This window comes from Moschus berezovskii, chromosome 1 (genome assembly GCF_049115385.1).
Source record: "Moschus berezovskii isolate FMDL1 chromosome 1, NW_MosBer_1.0, whole genome shotgun sequence".
Classification (NCBI taxonomy): domain Eukaryota; kingdom Metazoa; phylum Chordata; class Mammalia; order Artiodactyla; family Moschidae; genus Moschus; species Moschus berezovskii.
The window spans coordinates 22,798,357-22,812,046 of NC_142460.1; the positions used below are offsets into that span (position 1 = coordinate 22,798,357).

Here is a 13,690-nt window from a genome sequence, read left to right on the forward strand (position 1 = left end):
CAGGTTTCCTGTACAGAGCCAGATTTTCTTCACCTGGGAGTGCTCTGAAGAGATATGTAGCTATCTTAAGGGAATACTCTAGCTTTTCATTTAATGGTTGCCGAGAGCAGCAATCTTAGAAGTGTTGTTGTCAACTCTCCAAGGAGGCTTCTTCCAAGATCAAAAGGGCCCTGAGGAACTGACTCTCCAATGTGTTGAAAGAGGCTGTGCTGGGCTCATCAATCATAGAGAAAAAGGACATCTGAATTTCCCCCGGGAGGCTGTGATCTCGGCTGACTTATCCACACTTTGTTTTCCATTAAAATAATTAAAATGTGAACAAATAAAATATCAGCAGAAATGGATAAAATACATATTTCAGTAGAGGTTTTCAAAGCACTAAATCAGTGAAGGACTACACAAGAAGTTGGAGATCGGCTCTTTGGAATCCAGGATACTGCAGATCTGGGTGCAGAGAGAACAGGGGTGAGAAATGGGTTGAAACTAGGGGATTCGAGAACAGTCTTTACTCAGAACGACAGCTTCATCGGCCCTTGTACCTTGATCACCTACCTCCACTCAAGCCTGGAGATACACGTCCTGAAGAGAAGGAATTGCAGTCTAGTCCCTATGTGATCCAGCTATGAAAACTCTGGTTAATGTTTTTTTTAAAAATCATTTGTTAATTTATTTGTTTGACTGTACTGTGCCCTAGCTGTGTAATGTGAGATCTTCATTGCAGACCACGGACTCTTCAGTTGCAGCATGTGGACTCTGTAGTTGCAGCGAGTGGGCTTTAGTTGCTCTGCTGCATGAAGGATCTTAGTTCCCTGACTATGGATTGAACCCATGTCCCCTGCATTGCAAGTTGGACTTTTAACCACTGGACTACCAGGGAAGTCCCTGGAGATAGTTTTCAACTTCTTGCATCAACCGCAAGACAACTGCAGAACACTTTTGTGCTGCTGCTGCTAAGTCACGTCAGTCGTGTGCGACTCTGTGTGACCCCATAGATGGCAGCCCACCAGGCTCCCCTGTTCCTGGGATTCTCTGGGCAAGAACACTGGAGTGGGTTGTCATTTCCTTCTTCAATGCATGAAAGTGAAAAGTGAAAGTGAAGTCACTCAGTCGTGTCCGACTCTCAGCGACCCTGTGGACTGCAGCCCACCAGGCTCCTCCACCCATGGGATTTTCCAAGCAAGAGTACAGGAGTGGGTTGCCATTGTAGACTACATAAATGTTAAAGATTGTGGCAATGGTAACAGAGGAGAGGAGAAATACAAGGAGTATACGGGGAGGGGGTTGTGATACATTTTCAGTTCTGTTCAGTTCAGTTCAGTCACACAGTCATGTCTGACTCTTGGTGACCCCATGGACTGCTGCATGCCAGGCCTCCCTGTCCATCATCAACTCCTGGAGTTTACTCAAACTCATGTCGATTGATACCATCCAACCATCTCATCCTCTGTCTTCCCCTTCTCCTCCCACCTTCAATCTTTCCCAGCATCAGGGTCTTTTCAAATGAGTCAGTTCTTTACATCAGGTGGCCAAAGTGTTAGAGTTTCAGCTTCAGCATCAGTCCTTCCAATGAATACCCAGGACTGATCTCCTTTAGGATGGACTGGTTGGATCTCCTTGCAGTCCAAGGGACTCTCAAGGGTCTTCTCCAACACCACAGTTCAAAAGCATCAATTCTTCGGCACTCAGCTTTCTTTGTAGTCCAACTCTCACATCCATACATGACTACTGGAAAAACCATAGCTTTGACATAGCTATGTAATAGCAAAGTAATGTCTCTGCTTTTTAATATGCTGTCTAGGTTGGTCATTCCTTTTCTCCTTTGCTTTTTTGCTTCTCTTCTTTTCACAGCTATTTGTAAGGCCTCCTAAGACAGCCATTTTGCTTGGAACAACAGACTGGTTCCAAATAGGAAAAGGAGTACGTCAAGGCTGTATATTGTCACCCTGCTTATTTAACTTATATGCAGAGTACATCATGAGGATTGCTGGGCTGGAAGAAGCACAAGCTGGAATCAAGATTGCCGGGAGAAAGATCAATAACCTCAGATATGCAGATGACACCACCCTTATGGCAGAAAGTGAAGAGGAACTCAAAAGCCTCTTGATTAAAGTGAAAGAGGAGAGTGAAAATTTGGCTTGAAGCTCAACATTCAGAAAATGAAGATCATGGCATCTGGTCCCATCACTTCATGGGAAATAGATGGGGAAACAGTGTCAGACTATTTTTTTGGGCTCCAAAATCACTGCAGATGCTGATTGCAGCCAGGAAATTAAAAGATGCTTACTCCTTGGAAGGAAAGTTATGACCAACCTAGATAGTATATTAAAAAGCAGAGACATTACTTTGCCAACCAAGGTCCATCTAGTCAAGGCTATGGCTTTTCCCGTGGTCATGTATGGATGTGAGAGTTGGACTGTGAAGAAAGCTGATTGCCGAAGAATTGATGCTTTTGAACTGTGGTGTTGGAGAAGACTCTTGAGAGTCCCTTGTACTGCAAGGAGATCCAACCAGTCCATTCTAAAGGAGGTCAATCCTGGGTGTTCATTGGAAGGACTGATGCTAAAGCTGAAACTGCAATACTTTGGCCACCTCATGTGACTAGTTGACTCACTGGAAAAGACTCTGATGCTGGGAGGGATTGGGGGCGGGAGGAGAAGGGGACGACAGAGAATGAGATGGCTGGATGGCATCACCGACTCGATGGACATGAGTTTGGGTGAACTCCGGGAGTTGGTGATGGACAGGGAGGTCTGGCGTGCTGTGATTCATGGGGTTGCAAAGAGTCAGACATGACTGAGTGACTGAACTGACTGACTGAACTGAGGTTGGTCATAACTTTTCTTCCAAGGAGTAAGCGTCTTTTAATTTCATGGCTGCAGTCACCATGTGCATTTTGGAACCCTCCAAAACAAGATCTGTCACTGTTTCCACTGTTTCCCTATCTATTTGCCATGAAGTGATGGGACCAGATGTCATGATCTTAGTTTTCTGAAAGTTGAGTTTTAAGCTAACATTTTTGCTCTCCTCTTTCACTTTCATCAAGAGGCTTTTGAGTTCCTCTTCACTTTCTGCCAGAAAGGTGATGTCATCTGCATATCTGAGGTTATTGTTATTTCTGCCGCCAATCTTCATTCCAGCTTGTGCTTCATTCATCAAGTCCAGCATTCCTCATGATGTACTCTGCATATAAGTTAAATAAGCAGAGTGACAATATACAGCCTTGGTGTACTTCTTTCCCAATTTGAAACCAGTATGTTGTTCCATGTCCAGTTCTAATTGTTGCTTCCTGAAGTACATACAGATTTCTCAAGAGGCAGGTAAGGTGGTCTGGTATTCCCATCACTTGAAGAATTTTCCTCAGTTTTTCATGATCCACATGGTCAAAGGCTTTGGCATAGTCAATAAATCAGAAATAGATGTCTTTCTGGAACTCTCTTGCTTTTTTGATGATCCAGCGGATGTTGGCAATTTGATCTCTGGTTCCTCTGCCTTTTCTAAATCCAGCTTGAACATCTGGAAGTTCATGGTTCATTTACTGTTGAAGCCTGGATTGGAGAATTTTGAGCATGACTTTACTAGCGTGTGAGATGAGTGCAGTTGTGTGGTAGTTTGAGCATTCTTTGGCATTGCCCTTCTTTGGGATTGGATTGAAAACTGACCTTTTCCAGTCCTGTGGCCACTGCTGAGTTTTCCAAATTTGCTGGCATATTGAGTGCAGCACTTTCACAGCATCATCTTTGAGGATTTGAAATAGATCAACTGGAATTCCATCACCTCCACTAGCTTTGTTTGTGGTGATGCTTTCTATGGCCCACTTGACTTCGCATTCCAGGATGTCTGGCTCTAGGTGATACAATTTAGGAAATGATAAAAGCAAAGCACTACACTGTTATTCAAAGTTGCAACTGTGACCAACAGAAGTAGAATGATAATTTTTTTTTTTTTTTTAAAAAGAGAGCTCAGACAGAAGGGAGAGAGGGGATCACATAGTATGAGTGAGCTACACGAGATAAATAACACATGCGATAAACAAACCAATATGTTGCCTCTATTTTTTTAAATCTAGTAATCATCTGGAGTTGTGAAGTTAAACAGATCTAAAGCAAAAATGATTAAAAGAGCTTTTCTTTGGGGAGTAGCATCCCTAGTTAGAAAGGGAGTAGAGATAAAACCATTGCTGTTTTAAACTCTTTCGTATCATATCATTGTATTTGTGCTTATATATGAAGTGATGCTTCCCAGGTGGCAGCAGTGGTAAAGAACCTGCCTGCCAATGCAAGAAATGTAAGAGATGTGAGTTCGATCCCTGGTCGGGAAGATCCCCTGGAGGAGGAAATAGCAACCCACTTCTGTATTCTTGCCTGGAAAACCCTATGGACTGAGGAGCGTGGTGGCGTCGCCAAGAGTCAGACATGACTGAAGTGACTTAACACACACAGCATACATGAAGAGATGATGCAGGTGAACTCTGGAGGCTGCAACATGTGTGATTTTAGGCAACTTCACCTAATTTCTCCAGGCCTCAGTGTCAGTATATATAAAGGCAGGATTAATAATAATGTATACGCCATATTGTTGGAAGAATTTAATGGGATGATGTAATTAAAGCATTTAATGTAATGACCGAGTAACTTCTCAATAAAGATTGGTTATAATAATAATTATTATCATCATCACTTGTAACTTGCTTTTATCCACTTAGTACGTCTTTAACAGCTCTACAAATTGAGACACATAGCTCTAAGTCACTGTTTGGTAGCTGCATTATAGTCCGTAGTTTGGGCTGCCATATTCCCGTCAGCCTTTTAACTGCTAAGGTCCAAACATGCTCCTCATTGAAACCAGGGTTTCTCAGTCTCAGCACCATTAGCATTTGGGGTCAGATCATTCTTTGTTGTGTGGGACTGTCCTGGGCATTATCACATGCTGAGCACCACCTGTGGCCTCTGCTTACTAGATACACCACCTCCCCTAAGTTCTAGCCGCCAGAATGTCTCTACACGTCACCAAATGCCCTTGGTTGCAGTGGAGTAGAGGGATAAAATAACCCCATTTTAAGAGTCACTGTACTAAACTAACATAGCTAAAATCTATCCCAGCAATTTCAGTGACTGCCCACCTAGAGTCAAGTTTCTCTTCATAGGAAACCATCCTGGAGCTAGCTACAGGCAGATATAAAATGCTGCAGTCCCCTTTGGGCAGTGGTTCCCAACAGTTTTGGCACCAGGAACCGGTTTTGTGGAAGACAAATTTTCCATGGACCCGGGGTGTGTATGTGATGGTTTCAGCGTGATTCTGGCACATTGCATTTCTTATATCATTGTTGATCTGACAGGTGGCCGAGCTAATGTGACAATGCAAGTGATGGGGAGTGGCTGTAAATACAGGTGAAACTTCGCTCACTCACCTGCTGCTCACATCCTGCTGTGCAGCGTGGTTCCTAACAAGCTGTAGCATGGAAGAGTCCATGGCCGGGGGCTGGGGACCCCTGCCTTTGGGTATTACTCATCTGAAAGGCAGGATTAGAGAGACAGTTGTATTGTGCCTTTAGTCTCAGTTCCACTTTATAAGACTTTGGAAAAGAAGCAAGGAGCATTACTCAAGGACTAATATTAACCTCTTTAATCAAGCCAACCAATGGCAGACTATTAGAATATTATTCAGGCTCTTGGATCTTATGAACTCCATCGTGGTTATCACATGAGAAATGGTACAATTTTTGAAGAAGCAGTTAATAGCTAATTTAGCATAAAGCAGTGTGTTTTTCCACAAACTTTCCTCCTCACCAAGGCTAATAGCCTTGCCATTGAATGCCAAGGGATCCAGCAACTCCATAAAGGCCCAGTTCAATGATTAGGTAAGGACAAAACATGAAATCCACATCCAAATAACACTGTCTCAGAGTTTAACTTCATAAATGCATGAAAACAAATAAATACAAGTAGAACCCCATGATGACATACCATTTTAATTTAGAGTTGTGATTAGCAAAACTACATCCATGTCTTTGGGGATAGTTTTTCATAGTAGTATTTTGCTGATGTGGTTTCAGAAAATTATTTTAAATGAAGACTCCTGTAGAACAGATGTGTTCACAAGTCCCTGTCCACACAGCAATGGATCTGCTTAATGAAAACACTGCTATGGCTCCGAATTAGCGCTTTCTACTGTATCAGTATTGTTATATTAGGGGCCCAGAGGAGTAAAGGAGGTTGAAAAGAAATGAGAGTGAGGAAATTGTCAGAACTAGAGGTCAGGGAAAGAATATCTCCAAGGCAGGTACCTCAACATGGTGCAGAGGAAAGGAGAGGAAAATGAAAAAGAAACAGAAAAACCAGGACGTAAAAACAATGCTGGCTTTACTTAGATAAACCAAATTCAACCCAGTAACACCACCTCTGTGCTCTAATATCTTTTCATTTAAATATAATTGGAATGTAGCAATGCCACTTCCATCTCTCTCAAATTTATCGAAATGAGATTTTACAAGCTTTCACAAGCTATTCCTTCTTCAAATCATCCTTGTACCAGGGGAGTCCCAAGACCACTTTGTTTTCAAGTCATTGATGAAATTCTATCCAGTTCCTCTACTGTTCAGCCAGCTTTGGAATAATTAATTGTTTATGTTTTTTCTCCAAAGCAAGCAAGAACAATCCCATCTGAGGATTTGCTGCAGAGAAGCTGTCTGTCTCTACAGTGCTATGGACTGACTCCTCTCCCCCTAGAATTCATATGTTGAAGCCCTAACCTCCAATGCGATGGTATTAGGAGGTGGGGACTTTGGCACTGGTTAGGTCATGAGGATGGAGCCCGTATGGTGGAATTAGTGCCCTTATAAGGACCAGGGGGCTCACCTGCTTCTGCTCCTGTCTCCCTTTGCTTCTCTTTCTCTTTCCCTCTCCCACTCTCTCCCCGCTCTCTGTTTATCTCTTCCTCTCTCTCCCTTCAACGTGAGGAAATAATGAGAACACACCTATCTATACTCTAGCAGGAAAGCCCCAATCAAGAATCAGATCAGCCAGCACCTTGATCGTGGACTTCACCAATTTCAGAACTATGAGAAATCAGTCTACTGTTTAAACCACCCAAGTCCTGTTACTGTGTTATGGTAGTCTGAGTGAACACATACTAGTATGTGCTAACACATACATGTTTCTGTTCTACTTGTGTTTACACATAGCAGAAATCAGCCGGCAATATCCTTGTTGCTAGAGAGCTATACTTTCAATCAATAGGAAGCCCAAATCCCATGTACACCCTATTCATCTTGAAACCACAAAGAAGGCAAATTTTATCTGATCAAAAATAAGAAAATTTTGAGGAAAGCCAGTAATTTAATTTTGGGTGATGGCAGAGTGGGCTGATAACAATAAAGGTAAACCTTGGAATGGATAACACTGGTAGTTTTAAATGACACAACAGAAAAAAAAAAATCAATTTATTCTTGAATGTTAGTTAACCTGAGCTAAGAACTATCAAAAGAGCTGAGATTTTAATCAAATAGCTTGCCTTTTCCTTAAGAGGCCACCACACCCATTTCTAACTTTAGTAGTTGAGCTTCTTTTTTTTATTAATCACTTGGAATTATCTTTAATTAGGTACAAAGCCTTTTCCAATCACATCACATTGAGATCATTTTATCCACTGCTCTGTTTGGCTGCCAGTCTCTTGTCTCTCTCCTCAGCGATGGTAAGGCGTATACCCTTTCCACAGGGAAGAGATCCATGGTTTGTTGCCTTTGTCAGTAAGGAAGATGTTCGAGAGCTGTGTGGCAAACCTGTTGCTGTTTGCATCTTTCACATGAGCTACATTAAAGGAACCTGGATGTCTCTCCTGGTTGGTAATCACACCAATTCTTCCCAGGTTACCACCTCCAGTCACCATGCACAGGTTACCAGTGTCAAATTTGATGAAATCGGTAGTTTTGCCAGTCTCCAAGTCAGTCTGAATGGTGTCATTCACCTTGAGGAGGGGATCAGGGTAACGTATGGTGCTTTTGTCCCCACAAAGATCTTTCTTACTTTGTACAGTTTACACTTGGCCTCCTCAGGTGTAATGCGATGAACAGCAAAGCAACCCTTGGTGTCACAGATCAAACGAAATTTCTCTCCAGTCTTATCAATGCTGATGACATCCATAAAACCAGCAGGGTAGGTTTTATCGGTGTGGACTTTGCCATCCATCTTAATGAACCACTGCATGCAAATCTTCTTTCCTTCATCTCCTGTTAGGGCATGCTTAAGTCTGTTCCTTAAGAAAATGGTTAGGGGGAAACATTCCCTCAGCTTCTGGGGCCAGGTAGATGGACAAGGAGCAAACACACCAGTCACTTTGTCCAGCATCCAATATTTTGGAGCTGCTACACGCTTCTTGGGACCCTGAGTCATGGCTGTGCTAGGCCCAAAAAGAGAGACTTTCTTTTAAAACATAGAAAGTTTAGACCAAAACTGGGAAAATACTTCTCATGAAAAGGAAGGTAAAACAAACATTTTCATAAAATCTATCTCCCTTTTTTTGCATGCATGTTCAGTCGTGTCTGACTCTATGACCCCATAGAGTGTAGCCTGTCAGACTCCTCTGTCCATGGGATTTTCCAGACAAGAATACTGGAGTGAATTTGCCCCGGGTTTACATATCAATGTATGGCAAAACCAACCAATATAATATTGTAAAATAATTTGCCTCCAATAAAAAATAAATTAACTACATAAAAAAAAATAAATAAATATATTTTTCATTCAAAAAAAAAAAAAAAGAATACTGGAGTGGATTGCCATTTCATCCTCCAGGAAAATCTATCCCCTAAGACATTTCTAAAGTGGTACCAACTGTATTTTCTCAGAAACTACCTGCAATAGAGGTTATACTATTAGTTGCCTTCGAGTTATTACTGAAAAAAAAATAGCAACTGTCTTATTTTTGTCTTATTTGCTGATGCAGGTAGCAATAGAGTTTCTTTAGATACAGCTTGATTTGTCTTTTTCCATTGGCTTTATTAAAAGATATTAATGTATTTTTTAATAGTTTGCAATGCACATATATTATTGCCCTTAATCTTTTCAATGACTCTGTGAATTTAGTAATATTATCATCCCTATTTTATTTTTTTCAGAGAACTAACTGGCTGCTAGAGAGGGAAAGGAATTTGCCAGGTGTTAATTAATACAAAAGTGGTACAGCTAGAATCTTGCAGAATCCACAGGCTTTTATAGGGTACCTCTTGTCCTCCTCACACAAATGAAGTGTGGTCCTTTCTCAACAAACACACACATACACACAAAAAATAACTTGTTTCAGAGACTGATTACAATTGACTGCATATATATGAGAAAATTTTTACAGACTTGGAGTCCTTCATGACGAATTTTCTCTTTATGGGCTACAGTCCTCATTTTGATTAGTGATTTGGAGATTAGATTAGAAAGTAAAACACTCTGCTGGTTGGAGGCCTATGGAGTTCCCGAAGGACAATCAGAATCACCATGCCCCCAGTGAACCCAGCCAATCAAATAAAGCTATCTTTTTTCATCCTCATCTTAAAAAAACTTTTCTGAAAGCCTTCCTGTGATGATCAATTTGCCTGCTAAAATTACGTCACTCAAGAATTTGGAAAAATGTGTGTTGACTTATATTGATTGCTCAGCATTTTTCTATCCCTCTGACTTCAGACACCCCCTTGAAGACAGGTTCTAAATGAGAACACCCTGCTAAACTGTCTAGACCTCGTGGAGAACACTCAAGCAGAAACAGTATAGCGGGCCTCACTTGGTGTGTGACGAATGTGAGTGAGAAACTAGCCTTGTAGTTAAGTGTGTCATGCTAGAATGAGGTCACTTGCACTTGCATCTAGGCCCTGCTATTTTCACTAAAACTGAGAATTTGGCTAAATTATTTAATAGTATTGAATATTTAACTCATTGCTGCATCATGAGAATTAAATGAGTAAATAGAAGAAAGTACTTCAAAAGCATCAGGCACATAGAAACCACTATTAAAGTATGAGCTATTATTATTACTATCAGAGGATGAGATGGTGGATGGCATCACCAACTCAATGCATGTGAGTTTGAGCAAACTCTGGGCGATGGTGATGGACAGGGAGGCCTGATGTGCTGCAGTCCAAGGGGTCACAAAGAATCAGACACAAATGAATGATTGAACAAAAACAATTACAGTCATCGCCATGTAAAAAAAATTCTTCCTCTTGAACCTTCAGGGACAAACAATAATTTTTAAAACAGTTTTATGATCAGAAAACACTAATTTCCCCCCTTTTTGTTTCCAAGTCAGAGCTCTGCAAACTACTGCACATGGAGCAAATCCAGCCCACTACTTGTTTTTGTACAACCAGCAAGTTAAGAAGGCTTTACCATCTCAAATGGTTGAAAAGATATCAAAAGAAGAAGCTGTTTCATGACACATGATTGAGGAGAGAAATATGAGACATTGGGTGAAACATGAAACTCAAAGCCCAACTTTTCCCAAAGGTATATCTCCAAGTTTCAGGCTCTTCTGTCCATACCATAATCTTGATCTCTTTCCTAGCCTGGGGTAGGCGGCCAGCTGAGAGTCACAAAACAGGATTTTGACTCTCCTTTACAAGTCCTGATTAGGAGGTCCAGTTTCTCATTTTGGAATGTGGGAATGCTTGAGACTTTTTACCTGGGAATCTCAACCAAAAATGAGACAGGAAAGAGTCCTAATAAAAAAGAAATTATTTGCCCCGTACATACAACTTACCTTTGTATTTTATCTCAGGATGAATACCAAAAAAAAAAAAAGAGAGAGAAAATTGGTTTTCTCATAATGTCTTTAGTTTAACGGCATTTAAAATCCTTACTCTGACAAATAAATTATACAGTAACCCATTTAAGCATGTTCTTAAAACAAGCCAACAGAACAAACACCTTTGATGTGTGGCTGAAATCTGGAGCTGTGATGAAATCTTAATCTCATTTTTCTTTCCAGTCTCTAGGCTTCTGTCCTTTACTTTGATCCACCCTGTATAAAGCTACAGGCAAATGTTTCACTGAATTTGATGTTATAAATTGTACATAAATTCACACACCCTCACATTTGCCTTGTAACAGAAATGGCAACTTGTAAATGATGACACAGCAATGACTCAGCAGTTTGAAGCCCTCCCAACAACTACCTCACCTCTTTATATGGAGCTTCATCCACACTTCTTCCCTGGGAAGCTTCCTTGATTACTGAGGGGATCAGTAGACAGACAGGCATCTACCTTCCATAAATGCTGGCAGACATCATCTGTGGAGAATCCCAAAGACGAGGGGAAAGGAAAATAAATAAGAAATAAATGGGGCACAGTCCAGCAGAACTTAGTATCTGAATAAGCATAGAAAAAAAGGTTGATTACCAGGTCATGGTGGGTAGTTGTTTTATGTGTCTGGTCCACCACCTGATCATCTTGAAATGTAGAGAAATAAGGAAAATAATCCTTAAAATTCTGGGATCCTAACTAGTGTTGGCTTCCCAGGTGGCTCAGTGGTAAAGAATCAGCCTGCAATGCAGGAGATGCAGGTTTGATCCCTGGGTTGGGAAGATCCTCATGGAGAAGGAAATGGCAACCCACTCCAGTATTCTTCCCTGGAGAAGCATGTGGACAGAGGAGCCTGGCGGGCTAGAGTCCACGGGGTCACATAGAGTTGGACGTTACTTAGTGACAAAACAAAAGCAAGAACAACTTGGGTTGAGGCAATTATGTCCCCCTTCTGTTTATTTTCATTGAAGATTGGCTCTGACCAGGTTAGACGCATCAGAATACATGTAAGGCATATCCCATAAGTGTTCCCTACAAAAGGGACAGAAAAACTGTGGCCCACCAGCCAAATCTGACTATGGCCTGTGTTTGTACAACCTGTGAGCTAAGCATGACTTTTGTTTTCAGATGACTGAAAAGAATGAAAAGAAAGACACCATTTCATGACCTGTGAAAATTGTATAAAATTCAAGTTTAAGTTTCTATAAACACAGTTGAATGGAACCCTGCCACACGCATTTGTATTGTCTATGGCTGCTTTCACACTACAATGGCAGAGCAGAGTAGGTTGGGTAGAAACGAAAGGGAGCAGAACAGCTGGAATATTTATTCTGACCTTTTGCAGAAAAAGTTGCCAACACTGCTCTGTGATCATTAAGAAGAGCATGGACAAGGAGGCTGCATCAGTATGAAGGAGTAGGCTGCGTCTCAATTCCCTTCCTAAAACCATGATGTTTGCTTAGTTGCTTAGTCATGTGATGTCTTCAGATCGGCACTGGCATCTGTCTTCTGCTCAAAATGAAAACATCCCCGGGAGGTCTCTTTAGTACTCCAGAAGAATATAATAAGGTGAGGAGGGGAGATGGAAGAAGAAGGAAAAAGTGATCAAGGGAGTTGTCTTACCGTTTCTCACATACTAACGATCTAAAGGTTGAACAGTAGCCTTCTGGCAAACTTAAGGTTTGAGCCAGATAATCTGTGCTTCATTCTAGGTCTAAACTGCTCTGATATTCTCTCTATTTTTATTCTCTTTCAGGCTTCATGAGTTTCAAAATCTTGCCCTTATCTTATTAAGTATAACTACAAAAATAGAAGTTGGCCTTAAAATATTAGGTTAGGGGTATCAGAGACTTTTGTATAAAGACTGAAAACTTAAAGGATATGAACTTTCCATATCCAAATGCTTACTTCCAAAGATTTGTCAGAAACTCATGTAAGCCGACAAGGAGTTCATACTTGTGGCTGACTACCAACACACAATTACCATTAGCATAAAGCTTCCCAATGAAACTGTGACTTCCTGTCATTAAACAGATAATTCCTCAAAGACAGAATGCACATCAGCTTCTGCTCTCCTCAAAGGGCCTTGTATTTAGTAGGATGACACCATGAACAGTGGTTGAGTAAATGTTTTATTTATTCAGAGCTTACATTTTCATTTCATGTTGTATTTGTATGTTAATTCATAACATAATTCTGGATATATGATACATTTTAATGTGGTAATATTAAGTAAACATTTGCATGCACACATCACTATGAAAAAGCTGGCTTAAAACTTAACATTCAAAACACTAAGATCATGGCACACAGTCCCATCACTTCATGGCAAATGGATGGGGAAAAAATGTAAACAGTGACAATTTTCTTGGTCTCCAAAATCACTGCAGCCATGAAATTAAAAGACACTTGCTCCTTGGAAGAAAAGCTATGACCAACCTAGACAGCATATTAAAAAGCAGAGACATTACTTTGCCAACAAAAGTCAGTTCAGTTCAGTTTAGTTCAGTCACTCAGTCACATCGGACTTTTTGGGACCCAAGCTTCCCAGTCTATCACCAACTCCCGGAGCTTGCTTAAATTCATGTCCATAGAGTCGGTGATGACATCCAACCATCTCATCCTCTGTTGTCCCCTTCTCTTCCTGGCCTCAGTCTTTCCCAGCATCAGGGTCTTTCCTAATGAGTCAGTTTTTCGAATCAGGTGGCCAAAGTATTGGAGCTTCAGCTTCAGCATCAGTCCTTCCAATGAATATTCAGGACTGTTTTCCTTTGGAATTGAATGGTTTGATCTCCTTGCAGTCCAAGGGACTCTCAAGAGTCTTCTCCAACACCACAATTCAAAAGCATCAATTCTTCAGTGCTCAGCTTTCTTTATGGTCCAACTCTCACATTCATACCTAACTAC

The 13,690-nt window shown here is 41.1% G+C and overlaps 1 pseudogene; it reads right to left on the reverse strand.

Moving 5' to 3' along the window:
• Positions 1–7,637: 7,637 nt before the first annotated feature.
• LOC129550102 (small ribosomal subunit protein eS4, X isoform-like) lies at positions 7,638–8,387 on the reverse strand (annotated as a pseudogene).
• Between the last annotated feature and the right edge of the window lie 5,303 nt (positions 8,388–13,690).